This window comes from Haliotis rubra, unplaced genomic scaffold, assembly GCF_003918875.1.
Source record: "Haliotis rubra isolate DU_JTF1 unplaced genomic scaffold, ASM391887v1 Scf71, whole genome shotgun sequence".
Lineage (NCBI taxonomy): Eukaryota > Metazoa > Mollusca > Gastropoda > Lepetellida > Haliotidae > Haliotis > Haliotis rubra.
The window spans coordinates 2,549,270-2,564,313 of record NW_025767424.1 but is presented as its reverse complement, the minus strand read 5'-3'; the positions used below and the strand labels follow the sequence as shown (position 1 = coordinate 2,564,313).

Here is a 15,044-nt window from a genome sequence, read left to right as displayed (position 1 = left end):
ATTCTAACCCGGACATTCACGGGTCCCACATCAAGAATGCTGGTCATGATATAAAATGAGTTCACAAGGACACTAAACCCATCCCACCCGTCATTTGATTGAGCTGGCGAAGTTCTGCACCACATTTGTCATACTGCGGACATGTCATTATGAATTAAACAAGGATGTTTAACGTAATAAATACACACGCTTTCCACTTTCTCCTCTTGAGTATAGGGTGGGCTAGCCTAGTGGTAAAGGTGTTCCCTCGTCGTGCCAAAGGCCTGGTTCGATTCCCCAAATTTGTACAATGTTTTTCTAAAAGCGGCGTAATACCTGCTCACTCACTGTTGTGGGTGCAACCCGTGAAGCCAATATCTGGTGTCCCCGCCGTGATATTGCTAGACTATTGCTAAGCTGCGTAAACCCAACTCACTCACTCATACGTATATCATGCCCGTGGTAAATGCTTACAGGTTGGGTCTGTTGGGATATTCAGTTCTTACCATATCTCAACTCACACATTCTCTTATAATAAAAGCATTCTATATATCTATTGTAAACATTTAAACCTAATACAACGATATATGTAACTCACTGCGCTATATTAATGTAGAACATCAAATTGGTGATGTCAACCACAGACCGTCGCCATACAGCTGAAATATTTTTATATTGATTTTGTTGTTGTTGTTGTTTTGGGGGTTTTGGCGTTTTTTCATGTTTTTATTCCCAGAATTATGTTTACAGACTTTACCTCAGTAGTACAGTACAGTACAGGTAGCTTGTTAGTATGCAAGTACAGTGTTTCCTTGATCTCATTGTCAAATAACATGCTGTTCACAAATATGTAAAAACAGCTGAAATATTGCTGAGTTATAAAACCCCACAAAACAAAAACAAACATTGTTGAACTTCAAAGCAAGGTTATCTACCCGCAACGCGGCCTTAGATATGTCAACGTTTTTGTCCCCCCGTTGCCTTCTGTTTAGGAACTAGTCCTCCGGGTCTTGCCAAGCAAGGTTATAGTGATCTTCACAGTTCTCTTATCAAGCAGAAGTCAGTTAAATTCTGAATAGGTTTGTCCAAACATCTCACTAGTTACTCGTCCTACTGACATTTTAGTGGATATTTGTCGCAGTAAAACGATATTAAGTTACACCATAACTGTTTAAAGGTTTACAGAACGAGACTGTGGAATCGTTTTGCTCATTTATTCTATAGCACTATGCCATAAACACAATGCCATGATATTGTTGTTTGCACTGAATTGAATATATATTTTTTCTGTACCTGATCGGGAAAGTGAAATCTATGTACGATGTATGTTTTACGATGAATACGTGTTTTAGGTGCAGGACACTAACGAACTCAAAAGCACCACTAATTGTAATTCGTTATATCCGTAGTTCGTGATACATTTCGTGAGAGAGTAAGCGAGTTTAGTTTTATGCTGCACACAGCAATATTCCAGCTATATGGCGGCGGTCTGTAAATAATCGAGTCTGGATCAGGCAATCCAGTGATCAACAGCATGAGCATCGATCTACGCAACTGGGAACCGATGGTATGTGTCAACCAAGACAGCGAGCCTGACCACCCGATCCCGTTTGTCGCCTCTTACGACAAGCATGGGTTACTGGAGATCATGAATTCTAACCCGGATCTTTACGGGTGATACCATTTCGACTGATATATAGAGCAAGTGGTCGGAATAAAAATGGCAATTTGTTATAAGTGTGTCTAAACGTAGTTTACTGTATTGTATAACATTAGGCATGTATCAGCCTTGAGTGTCGTGACATTATGACATTGTGTGTATATGGTTGTTGGAGTCATTGTAACATGGGACAACGCTGATAAGGTTCCCAACACAGCCACGCGCACGTTACCGCACGTGGGCGTTACGCAGCGGTAGCGTAGAAAAATGCGACGTAATCAATCTTGTCAGCCAGGAAAGTAACGACATCTTCAAATCCGTTGTCAAATTCGCTCAACGGCAGAGTCATTTAAAGAAACGCTCATTTGATACATCTACGGATGGGGAACGGATGCCGAACCCGTTAGGTAACGTTTAAACCCATCGTTTTGCTCAGGAACACACGCTTTGTAACATATAATTTTACTCAAAGATTTTTCTATTTCTTATCTCCAGACAGGATGTGTCCTAATTACTACATAATGCGAAAAAAGACATCGTGTGTCTGTGTAATAAGGTAATTAAATGTTTCTAGGTTAAATTGACAAGGAACGACATGGACAACCAAGTTATTAAGGCCAAGTTCATTAAGAGTGTGTCCACCATTCAAGTATATATAGTAATGTATGGCACACAGTGCCACACACCCGTTCGTAAACAAGGTTCACGAAAGTTTTGACCTTAAAGTGTCGGTCTTGCATCCGACATTAATGAATCAACTGATGATATTATAATGAAACGCGAAAGTGTCTATTTGATTTGAGGGACGCATAAAACACGTTAGTATCTAATAAGAAACCTTGATTTAAGAGACTGGGTCAACCACTTCTCGATCGATATCGACCCGTCAATATAAACAATGTCCTTTGTGAATAAGCGAAGTCAAGATAAGACTTAAATATTGCAGTTGGTAAGAGATACAGCCAGTCTAGACAAGGGTTGCTAAGAAGTTAGCATAAATAACGAAGAACGTGTTAGTGTCATGAAAGGTGGGATGTCAGCTATGTTTAGCCTCTTACGGACCATGAAGTCAGAGTGACCTTGCCACTTTGCACGTAACGTGATGACGTGATGCGTGGTTAGGAGCTCTAGAGTGATGTGCGATGCGACATATTGTCTCGCTGATGCAGATGGACATTGCTTGGCGCATTGCCGCTGGGCTCGTATGTAATAACAGGTACTCTCAGGGACGCATCTTGCTGTTAAACATGGACAGGAATAAAGAATAACGTTTAGAAATCCTTGCAATCTGTCTCTCCAGAATGAGTTGCATTATAATATCCTCTGACAAATGACATGCCTCCATGTGCATAATGTCATGGTCTACTATGTTTAACAATTTCAGTAATATCTTTCATGATACAATCTCAGACACAAGGGCACCAGCTTTTCCCGATACGTTCCCCTCTTTTTCACAAGAACACTTCCACAATGATGGCTTCTGTCTTGGCTACAATAACAGGGCGTTCATCTTCATTGTAACGTGACATTAACACGCACCTGTCCAGGCGGTTTAATGGTGTAGATTCACGAATTGTGCTTATTGTGGTACTTTCTCCACATATTTAGGGCGTGTTTGTCATGTTTATTTCATAAATGATAATATCTTTGTCAGAATATATGACAAGCAGTGATGTTCAATGTATATTTCAGAGACGGCGTGACCGTAACATTGATTTCGCTGTCGCGATACTGTTCTTAAGGAACAGGGGCCGTGGGGTATCCTAGTGGTTAAAACGTTAGCTCGATACGCCGAAGACCCGGGTTCGATTCCCCACACGGGTACAATGTGTGAAGCCCATTTCTCATAGGCGGATCCAGAAATTTTTTCAAAGGGGGTTCAGGGGTTCGAACCCCACCTTGGCTCTGCCATTGCAAAACATTAACTTCAATGTGGTCTTTAGTAATTTTCAAGGGGTGGTGGGCTGTGTGTTCCGAACAGCCCCCCTCTCTGGATCCGCCACTGTTTCTGGTGTCCCCTGCGATGATATTTGGCATATTGATAAATGCGGCGTAAAACTAAACTCACTCACTTACTCTTAAGGAACTTTAAGGTGTATTTAATTTTTAAACCTGACTCCAGAGAGAGCATGAAAAGAACAGGTTTTTTTTATCTCAAGGCCTTTCTATGGATTTCAGAGACTTTCACACTCGACGGGTGCTACCGATAGAGCCAGATGAAGCCTTTCGTCAACACTCGATGCTTTTATTGTGTACCATTTTATGTCAATAGATTATTGAAGTATGTCAAGTCTGCAACCACGTTTGTTCCAATCAGATGTTTGTTAATATGAATGACATAATCGTTAATAATGTGTCTAGAATCAAAATCAACAGAATGTATTAACCGATAATGATAAAATGACTACCCCCAATGCACCTATACTCAACAGATATAACATAATATAACTCCATTTTACACTGACAATAAACGAGACCATGGTCGATGTATATTATCAGTGTCTATTTCACACCTGTCTTCATCTGTACACAGTGACAGACATATACACGACGGTTCCCCATCTTATATTGGGTGCACACACGCTTGTCTGCCTATCTGTCAAGTCAGTGAACAGCTAAAAGGTATCTCACATCAAACTGGTAATGGACAATTCGTGTTTTAAGTATATGTCCTTTAACGCCAGATATTGTCCGGAAGTATCTAAATGATTTATCGATTATTGTTTAGAACTATTATCGCCAGTGTAAATATGGCGATACCAACTGGTAATCCAACCAAGCTGTCATTTAAGCAAGACCCTTTAGTATTTAGGTTTGTTTCTATTTACCATCTTTGGGGCTTCAACAGGAGTCCATTTTTGGACTCGAGTACTCGAGTACTCGAGGGGTGAGACTCGACTCGGACCCGAGTACTCGAAATTCATACCTTTCAAGCAAACGTTCAATTGTCAAGATAGTTACCTAATCATTTTCAGAAGTGAAATCTCAATCGATGTATAATATTTACTCTCATCTGCAGACTTGTAACAACTAATACCATACAGCCACACCGTGTGAGGAGTAAACTATTTAATCTAGGTGTTAATGAAAACATTATCAGATGGGTTAAAGAATTCAGGGTACATAGAACTCAGTATGTCAGTGTCAATGGCTATCAATCTTCTTTTCTCTCAACCTCTGCTGGAGATCCACATGGCTGTGTTCCTTCGTTCGTACGCTTCGTTTTGTATACCAATCATCATGACTGTTACTTGTCAATATATGACTTGTTTACTGTGAAATTTGCAGATGACGCCACTGTTACTGGCCTAATTTCTGATTCTGAACATTATTATCATCAAGGCATTGACAAAACCGTAATGACAGTTTTTTATCAAACCTTTATTCAAAGTGTGTTGACCTACAATTTTCTATGTTGGTATGGGGATCTGTCTCATCGCAACAAAAACAGACTTTTCAAAATTGTTAATACTGCTTGCAAAATTTCTGGAGTGTATTTCGAGTATAGTCAAAAAGGCAGCTAAAATTAGATTTGATAGTTGACATATTTGATCTCACCATTTTGAACTACTTCCTTCTGGACGCTGCTGTCGATTACCTTCCCTCAAAACAGAGCTCGACAGTCTTTCATACCATCAAGTATTCGTGAATGCTACAAATATTTTGAATCATCATCATGTGATTAAAACTAGAATTATTCAGCCTCTTTACCTATGTGGTTAATTGAATTATATCATGTCAGTTTTATTTGTAAATAGCATTCGTTTTGAGCATGTAATTATTGTGCATATTTTTGTGAACTGTGTATATATTCATTTTGAGACAGTTTGGATGTATGAGAATTTCCTCCGGGATAATAAAGTTACTAGTATATCTTTTTCTTAATATTAGACGTTAACGGCCGTTCATGCTTAGCACATGGCAGACAGTCCGTCAACGTCAATAATTCGAGTTATCTCCCCTTTTCGAGTCCTCGAGTCCTTGAAAATGGACTCGAGTCCAGCTAAACCCGACTCGTCCTCGAGTACTCGAGTACCCGTGGAAGCCCTACCTTGTTGTTGCAAGAAGTTCACGGCAACACGAGCTCTGTGAGGACGTGCATTATCGTCTTGAAAAACAAAGTTACTACCTGCCCTTTGTGACATTGGAACCAGGTGTAGCCGTACGATCTCGTCCATATACCGCTGGCCTGTCAAATTACCCAGTACAAGAATCAAATCAGTCCTCCTATTGAAAGAAATTCCTCCCCAGATCATGATAGAGCCGCCTCCATAAGAATCGTGTTCCTGTACCGTGGGTCTCACATAACGCTCTCCTCGGCGTCGCCACACACGCAATCGTCCATCCGTGAATCGCAAACAAAAGCAGGATTCATCACTAAACATCACATGTCGCCATCGCCGGTACTCCTACCTCTGACGTTGCTGAGCCGACCGATAACGAAGACGTCTGTGGCTAGCTGTCATTGTCACGCCTTTGAATGAACATCTTGACTTAAGACATCTGCTACGGAGCCTGGGCCTAGATTTTCGAAGCTCTCTTAGAGCTAAGATAGTCGTAAGTCTATGTTAATGTATGGCACTTACGACTATCTTAGCGCTAAGAGAGCTTCGAAAATCTAGGCCCTGTTTCGTACGGTAGACTTCGAAATCCGCATTTCTGTGGCTCTGAAAAATTCCTGCTTCAAATCTGGGGCTGTGACAAATCGATTCCTCAGAGCTATAGTTCTCAGGAAGTTTTGGCACCCCCTGTCTGACGTTAAAGGTTGATGAGACGGGAAATGACGCTTTGGACTTCCTGAAGAACCCGGCAACACTATTCTGAGATTTTCCACCCTCTATCATGCCAATGGCCTGCCATTTCTGTGTGTTTGTCAGGTACCGTCGAAGTGGAATTTTCACAAGAGATAGTGGGACACGCTTACTGTAAGTTTTATAGCCTAGAATGCACGTGTGGTGCATGATGCACGTGTATCATGTAAAGGTAACATGATGCTGACTGTCGTGTCAGCCGTAAGTGATTTCCGATCTGGGTTCGAATGCAATAAGCTTGCAACTTTTATGTAGCATTGTTTCTACTATAAATTCCTCTCTCGGGTTCCCTTATTTCTTGTGCCTAGTATATGTCGAAATGACTGTTGTCTCGAAGTAAAATCTTGGTTTCTGCGGATTTCTTCCTCATTCACCATTTTGAGGTTGTGTCGAACCCCGGATAATTCGAAGCATTTGGGTAGAAGCACGGGTACTGTACCTAATTTTTCTGCAGTTATTTTCACTGATTTTCACTGAGAAATTGTTTTATGCTTCATGTTCATGCCAGTTGTTGCATTATTTTCATTACTTTTGTCCCTCGAGTGAGTGAGTGAGTGAGTGAGTTTAGTTTTACGCCGCACTCAGCAATATTCCAGCAGTATCACAGACACCAGAAATGGGCTTCACACATTGTACCCATGTAGGGAATCGAATCCGGGTCTTCAGTGTGACGAGCGGACGCCTTAACAATCAGGCTACCCCACCGACCCCTCTTTGTGTCACGAAGTAAAAGCTTGATCTCTGCGTGTTATTAATTAATTAATTAATAATACAATCTATTATATAAAATGGATCAATTTGGATGTGCGGGGGCTATTTCCAATCACAAAATATGTACCTCAAGTACAAATGTTCAATGATAAGTCATTTTTTCGTTGTTTCTTCCGTCTATGTTTCGGTTTTCATTCTTCATGCCAAGTTGTAAATGCACAAAATTCACATTTTTCGATTGCCTCGAACCTTAACTGTGACAATGTTTGACTGTAGTATGCATACTACTCCCTTCAACTATGACAATGTTTGACTGTAGTATGCATACTACTCCCTTCAACTGTGACAATGTCTGACTGTAGTATGCATACTACTCCCTTCAACTATGACAATGTTTGACTGCAGTATGCATAATACTCCCTTCAACTGTGACAATGTCTGACTGTAGTATGCATAATACTCCCTTCAACTATGACAATGTTTGACTGCAGTATGCATAATACACCCTTCAAATGTGACAATGTCTGACTGTAGTATGCATAACACTCCCTTCAACTGTGACAATGTTTGACTGTAGTATGCATAATACTCCCTTCAACTGTGACAATGTTTGACTGCAGTATGCACAATACTCCCTTCAACTGTGACAATGTCTGACTGTAGTATGCATAATACTCCCTTCAACTGTGACAATGTTTGACTGCAGTATGCATAATACTCCCTTCAACTGTGACAATGTTTGACTGTAGTATGCATAATACTCCCTTCAACTGTGACAATGTTTGACTGTAGTATGCATAATACTCCCTTCAACTGTAACAATGTCTGACTGTAGTATGCATAATACTCCCTTCAATTGTGACAATGTTTGACTGTAGTATGCATAATACTCCCTTCAACTGTGACAATGTTTGACTGCAGTATGCATAATACACCCTTCAACTGTGACAATGTTTGACTGTAGTATGCATAATACTCCCTTCAACTGTGACAATGTTTGACTGTAGTATGCATAATACTCCCTTCAACTGTGACAATGTTTGACTGTAGTATGCATAATACTCCCTTCAACTGTGACAATGTTTGACTGCAGTATGCATAATAGTAAAATGAATCAGATTGTTTGCTGTACTATTCATTTATGTCTACGTCTAGACAATATTTTCCCTACACGATTCTGAGGCTTCAGTGTGCCTACTAACGGGAATCATTGATACTGTTGCCCTTGATGATCCTTGCCAGAATTGGTCCTCAGCAACCCATGCTTGTCGTAAGAGGAGACTAACATGGATGCCAGGCTCCCCGCATGGGTACAACGTGTGAAGCCCAGTTCTGGTGTCCCCCGCCGTGACATTGCTTGAAGATTGCTAAAAGCGGCGTAAAACCATACTCACTCACTGACGAAACACGATCTACAAAATCGACCGCAGGACCGCGAGTCTAGCAGCTTCATACTTTGAAATAACTTAAAACTATCAGTATAAGAGTATTGTCACAGTAGATCGATTTGTTGAATGGAGCCCAGGGCGAGATCGATAGATTAGTGTCAATACACACGTCAATACGCGTGAGTTACGATCGTTCGAGCGTGAAGATCGTTTTGTTGAATGTCATGATAATTATATATATGCATGCATCCTAGGATGTTTGTACCTCAACAGCTGCTACCTGGACGAGGTAATTTAGCATCCCAGGTCAAACTGAAGTGGAGGAAATCATCTCTTATTAAGGATTTAAGATTCTGAATTTGAATTAAACAAGGATGTTCTTTGATAATTGTGAAAAAACAGGAAATGTATCTGGGTATAGAGGCGGATAAACCGATTAGATATTTAAGTAATGACCAGAAGTTCCCGATTTTAACATTTAATTCTCATTGGTTGACTATTTCGAAATAGTTAACTTTGAAATACGAGGAAATGATATTGTGCGCATTTACATATACATATAGGAGCCTTATCTATATTCGATGTTGGATAAGTACTCTTGTATAAAGCCAGCCACAAGTGTTTCATGTGACTGTTTGGTTGTTTCAATGTATATGTGTCATTATACAAGCGTGCCTAGTCATGATTGTGATAACGATTGAAGGGAAGTTGAAGAAACGTCTATTAAATCATACTCAGGTGATTGTCAGGAAGTTTAATTGTTATGGTTTCTATCGCTTTTGTCATTGCAGTTTTCCTGGTGTGTAGTTAAACCCAAATGAATACATTGTATTTAAATAAATATTTGAACACAAATATATTATGTTTGCGAGTGAATAGTTTAAGTCTGTACGTGGTGCAAGTCTTGATATGAAATGCATACCTGAATTTCAAACCGAATCTCTTAAATGACATATTATCTGACAACTTTAAATGAGATTTACTCACAGTTTATTGTCGTTGGGACGAAGGAAAGTCTTTGTTTGACAACTTGATAACTCAAGAGTCCCCCAGGCCAATATTCCCTCTCCGTAAGTGGAGATAACACGTGTTATAGTTTAGTGAATGAATGAGTTGGGGTTATCGCCACTTTCGATGGTGCTTGTGTTATAGCAGGGCATATCAGCTTAATGTGGGAGAAATGCTTAAAGCGACGTAGGTATCAGTCGTTTAGGACTTTGGGAAACTCACGAACATGGGCATCGTGTTGATAAACTATATCTTAACCGTCCTATCTATGGTGTGTGGTCCTGTGAATAAGAGTTCAGGTCACAGATCAGTTGAAGTTAAGCAAAGTTGGGCGCAGAGAGACCTTGGATGGGTGACCGTGTTTGGCAGCTTGACTCCTGAGAGTTTCTAGGACTTCGGCCCACAACGAACCACATGTGATACATGTGGACTCAACTTAGGCAAGTGAGTTTGTTAAAAATTGCCTCTGTTCAATCAGCAGATAATGGGTACCCGGTGGGATAATTCATGGGACTATAACCTTCTAGCGTCTAACAGGAAGCTTGGTTTATCCGGGGTAATGTTGTGTTAGCGCTTTGAGCATGCATAAGTGTGTGGAAAATTAATAATATAAATAAATGAATTATTATCTGGCGATTACATTCGCACAAACGCACACACGTAAACACGTATAGAGATCAAAGTTGATACCTTTAGAGCAAAGTCTCAGAAGAAGGAATATAAACAATATTTTTCACAATATTAGGATCTGAAATCGGCGACCCCGTAAAGTTACCAACTTTTGAAATGGTCTCTAGTTTATATAAGTACTAGTACGCGTGTGATTGTTGGTTAGAACTTGTACCAAGGAACATAGGCTAGTTGTGAGGTTCATGTGGTGGACTGGCTCGGTGAATGGATTGGTTGTTATCATCGCATCCGGGAGGCACAACCGCCGGTTGCCCAATCTACCACCGGCTTTTCTGGCCCATATTTAAATTTTATAAAGCTGCAATCACAAAGCTGGAATATTTGGGAGGAAAATATCCCCAAAAAATAATAATAAATAACAAACAAACAATATTATCAATCAGTAATTCGCGTAGTTCATACTGGATTATTTATAGATCATTGTGGCTTATCTTGAATGTTGTTGGCTGCAGCGTTAAACATCAAACTAAGAAAAGAAAATAATCTGTAAAAAAGCAATGTTTTATAATTAAGAGGATGATTCAGGGAAGATGTTTATTGACGATGTCTGTCCTATTGTTTTCAAATCACAGAGTTTCCTGGGAAACGTTGAAATCATGACATCATAATATGTGATCAGAATAATGCATTTTTTAACGGTTAGAGGAGGATTCAGAGGAGATGCATGTCCAATTGTTTTCAAGTCACTGTGTTTCCTTGACAAATTATGTCCTATGGTTTCCTTTTCACTGCTCCACTGACCTATACGAATCGCCTCGCAAGCGATAAAATGATAAATGTATGGCCTCCGGGTGAGAAGAATTCTAACAGCACTCCTTTCATCTCAGCCCAAAGGCATATGTCCGCACAAATGCGCTATCAACAGTATCACGACTTTGGAACATCATATTTTAAGATGATGTTCATCTTTGCGTAAAAGGTAAAACACAGCATTTGCACAATTCATGCATCCTGAAAATTTTCTTTTATATCAGTTAATGATCCAACAATTTTAACGCCATGGCTACTTTTTTGACAATAGTTCCTGATGAACTTCGCATTAAACTATTTAAAAGACGCAGCCTGACTACAAATATGATTGAAAAGGTAACATGGTGGATATTGATGATGTACATGAGTACGGATCTGTAGACCATGAACCCGTGAAGATCCGGGTTGGAATAGGTCTTCAGCAACCCATGCTTGTCGACGAGCGGGATCGGGTGGTCAGGCTTGCTGACTTGGTTGACATATATCATCGCATCCGGCTGCGTAGATCAGTGCTGATGATGTTGATCACTGGATTGTCTGGTCCGACTCGATCATAGACTGCAGCCATGTATCTGAAATATTGCTGAATACGGCAAACAAACCAAGAAAAACAGAAACAAAAAGAAGGCGGTGTTTTCTGATTGGCAGTCCCCCCGGATGATGTACATTTGTAAACCAAGGGTCCAGACCGCCTCCATGGTGTAGTGGTTAGAGCGTCCGCCCGGAGAGCGGAAGGTCGCGGGTTCGATCCCTGACCGCGTCATACCAAAAGACGTTAAAATATGGTACTTGTTGCTCCCTGCCTGGCGCTCGGCATTAATGGGTACAACAAGGACTGGTCGGCTCGGAGTCAGTATAATGTGTCTGAGTGGGGTATTCATGCTTCACTGCGGCATGGTATCTGAGTGGGCTAGCACTATAAAACCAGCTTAAGTCTGGGCTAGTACAAGCAGCCGCGCATACACATACACACGCATGCACGTAGTCATATGAGCGAAATATTCTCAAGCACGACGTAAAACCCAATTTCACCTCACCTCACCAAGGGTCCAACCGTCTGTTTGATACTCATCTTAGGGAGTTGTAAGTATAAAGAAAGGCACAATACCTCACGGATGACAATAGAAGAAAGAAGTTGTCATCCATAAATTATGGTGCCTATATTGTTATCCTGGTTGTTATATCGATATTAGTTAAAATGTGACTCACAGATGTTACATCTTCGTGCACCCAACACTCCTCGTAATTCTATAGTCAGCGTCACGTGACACGCCACTCCGTTAAAATGAATTTCTATTATGTAGAATCTGAAAAGCGTGTTTAGAGCGTACACAAATACCAAACATGTTTACATGTAAACACATTTGATGTGTTGTAACTAATCAGGGTCCAAACACGTTTTGAAATGCTGAATAAGTTTACATGATCAAGTCTGTAGCAGTAGGAATAGTGTAATATGTCTAAAATAAAGTATGACCAGAAATTATTGAGAATTTTAGGAATATGTTTAATTGTATTTCTAGTATAAACAGCCTTGACCAGCTATCAAGTGCTTGGTTTCATTCAAGAGTCAGGGATAGAAATACTTTTTTTACTAAGTGTGCCTTAGGGCACCAGGCAAATATTTTAGGTGTGCCTTTCAGAAATCAAGTGTGCCCACATGTTTTTAGAATCAATGACTGTAGCAAGGATGATGATCTTTTGAAATTTATTGTCAGAAAACAACAAATATAACCAGTTTTCGGTTATCACTGATATGTCTTCTGCTTAAGATGGCTTTCTTATGTTACATTTGTTCTGCTTTCCCATCACCTTTAATAGCTAAGAATCGTGTGAGAGGTTCACTTTTTTTCAATATGTCTAACATACACAATTTACTCTTCACTAACCGAACTATCAGTACTCACAACACTCTAAATGGAAAAACAACCAGATTTCTTTACATCATCCATCATAATTCCAGTGATTTCCTGGGCGTAAAAGTCAAGAAACGTTTTTGCTTGTTTATCATTTGCTTAAGTGTTTTGTTTGGGGATTAAATGACTAAAGGTGTGCTATGTCTCCAAAAAATTAGGCGTGCCATAAGGGCACCGAGAACATTTTTTATCTGTGCCATTTCGATATTTACCATGCCATGGCACGCTAATACATGGGGTATTTTGAACCCTGCAAGAGAGACAACTCCGTTAATCCTTTTTCATTAGTTTGTGAAGAGTTATCCCCCTTTGTTTACTTGCTAGCAGACGACATTTTCAGTGATCCTCAGTATGGATGATTTAGAGAAGAGGAAGTTGATTTTAGAGTATCATAACAAGGACATCAGATCAGCTAAAGTGATTTCAAGTAGAACAGGCATCCCTTTGTCCACTGTTTATCGTGTTTTGAAAAATATTGCAAATGGATATGCATTGAGCACAGGGGCGTGTCACGCTTAGAAACAGCGTTAGAAAGACATCTAGGTATATAGACCCTACCCTAGTACTATATAAAAGGAAAGGGATGTAACGACGGAACCACCCCCTCCTCAATCTAAGTTAGATTTCACCACGTAAACTATTTTTAAGGCCCCGTCGAGGCCTACGGATCAAGAGCGAGATGATTTCCCTACACAATGAGCTGTAAATGGTCACAATCGGATCATTATTTCAAAAGTTATACGCCACGACTCACCGAAAACAGCTACCTCCGCAATTCCAAGCCAAAATCATGGATCACCCAAGACAGCGAAAACTCACCTTTTAAATTCATTTATTAATTCCAGCCACGTTGACAGCACCTATGTAGGGTTAGATTCGATCGGCAGCGCCATTCCACGGGTCTAAAAACTTATTGCAACATCTACAAATCATTTCCTCGACAGTAAGCAGACATTTTCTCCAAACCCATCGGCAATCATACTCACATTCAAGTGATCTGAGCAGATCCGCAGAAACGAAATTGGGCCATCCGATTGGTGGAAAATGTCTGTAAGGAGACAATTAGAACTGAGCTGCATGCAATGGGTTGGCAGAAAAGTCGGGGGGTCATTTCTATAGTATGCATCGCCATGACTTCAGGTAAAACTGACAGTCTACCAAACCACGACTTTACTACCAAACCACGACTTGACTATGTATATATATACCATGCCTCTAGTATTGTACATCATTTGCTTGATAACGGTGTTAGTAGCTACACCGAAACGTCGTATTATATTAAAGAAGTTGTATATCTATAGAACTCTCCACGTTATGTTTGATAAAACGAAATCAATTCAAATGTTTCGCCTCGATGCCTGTGGGTGTTTCTTTGCGGGGGCTGGGCTTACCACAATTATTTCATTGTGTAAATGAATGCAGCTTTACGAATTAATATCGTAAAAGAGATCGTGGGGAGTACCAAAAAATAGATAAAGCTATATACAGAAGACTCAAAAGAGTCTTCATGGGAGAAACTTGCGTTTGAATAGAGTTTATTTGAAGTTCCCAGATTTGATTCAAATAACTGCATGCAATATTCTCACATCCTTCAGGGCTTTGAGACTGAATAATAGAACCCTACTCTGGATGTGAAGCAATCAGCATGCATTATCAAGAACACTTCCCTCCTCTTCTATTTACAATGAATTCGGTCATGTAAGCCATCGTTCGTGGGCTTTCTATTTACAATTCGTTGACAGTGGTTCTATATTAAGACATGACGTCATGTATATATAAGGTTGTCGAAGGTGTTTTGTCATAGAGATGAATGCCTCGTCGTTACTGAAATACATGTGTCTTATTCTTAATGTTTTAAAATTGTGAAAGAAATCCCAATAGTCCAAGTCGCCTCAATCTGCCGTGAGTTGCGCCCCTTAGGCGTGACAGAAATCTATGATCGTGGTCTCGAATAAAAGTTCACCTTGATTACGCTGCAAGGTTTACCTGGCAGCTGCCACGCTCGAGAGTTTCACCACAGTGCTAACATCTAACACCGAATGGCTTTCCTACCACGCCAAGCTATCGCACTATGATTCGCATGAAATTATACTCTATTTGCTGACTCATTCAAATGAATGAATAAATAAAT

General features: G+C 40.2%; 1 protein-coding gene across 1 annotated transcript in view; it reads left to right on the top strand.

Annotated features, from left to right (window-relative positions):
- Nucleotides 1–15,044, top strand: part of LOC124259074 — a 95,012-nt gene that overhangs the window by 8,857 nt on the left and 71,111 nt on the right. The window lies entirely within an intron of this gene.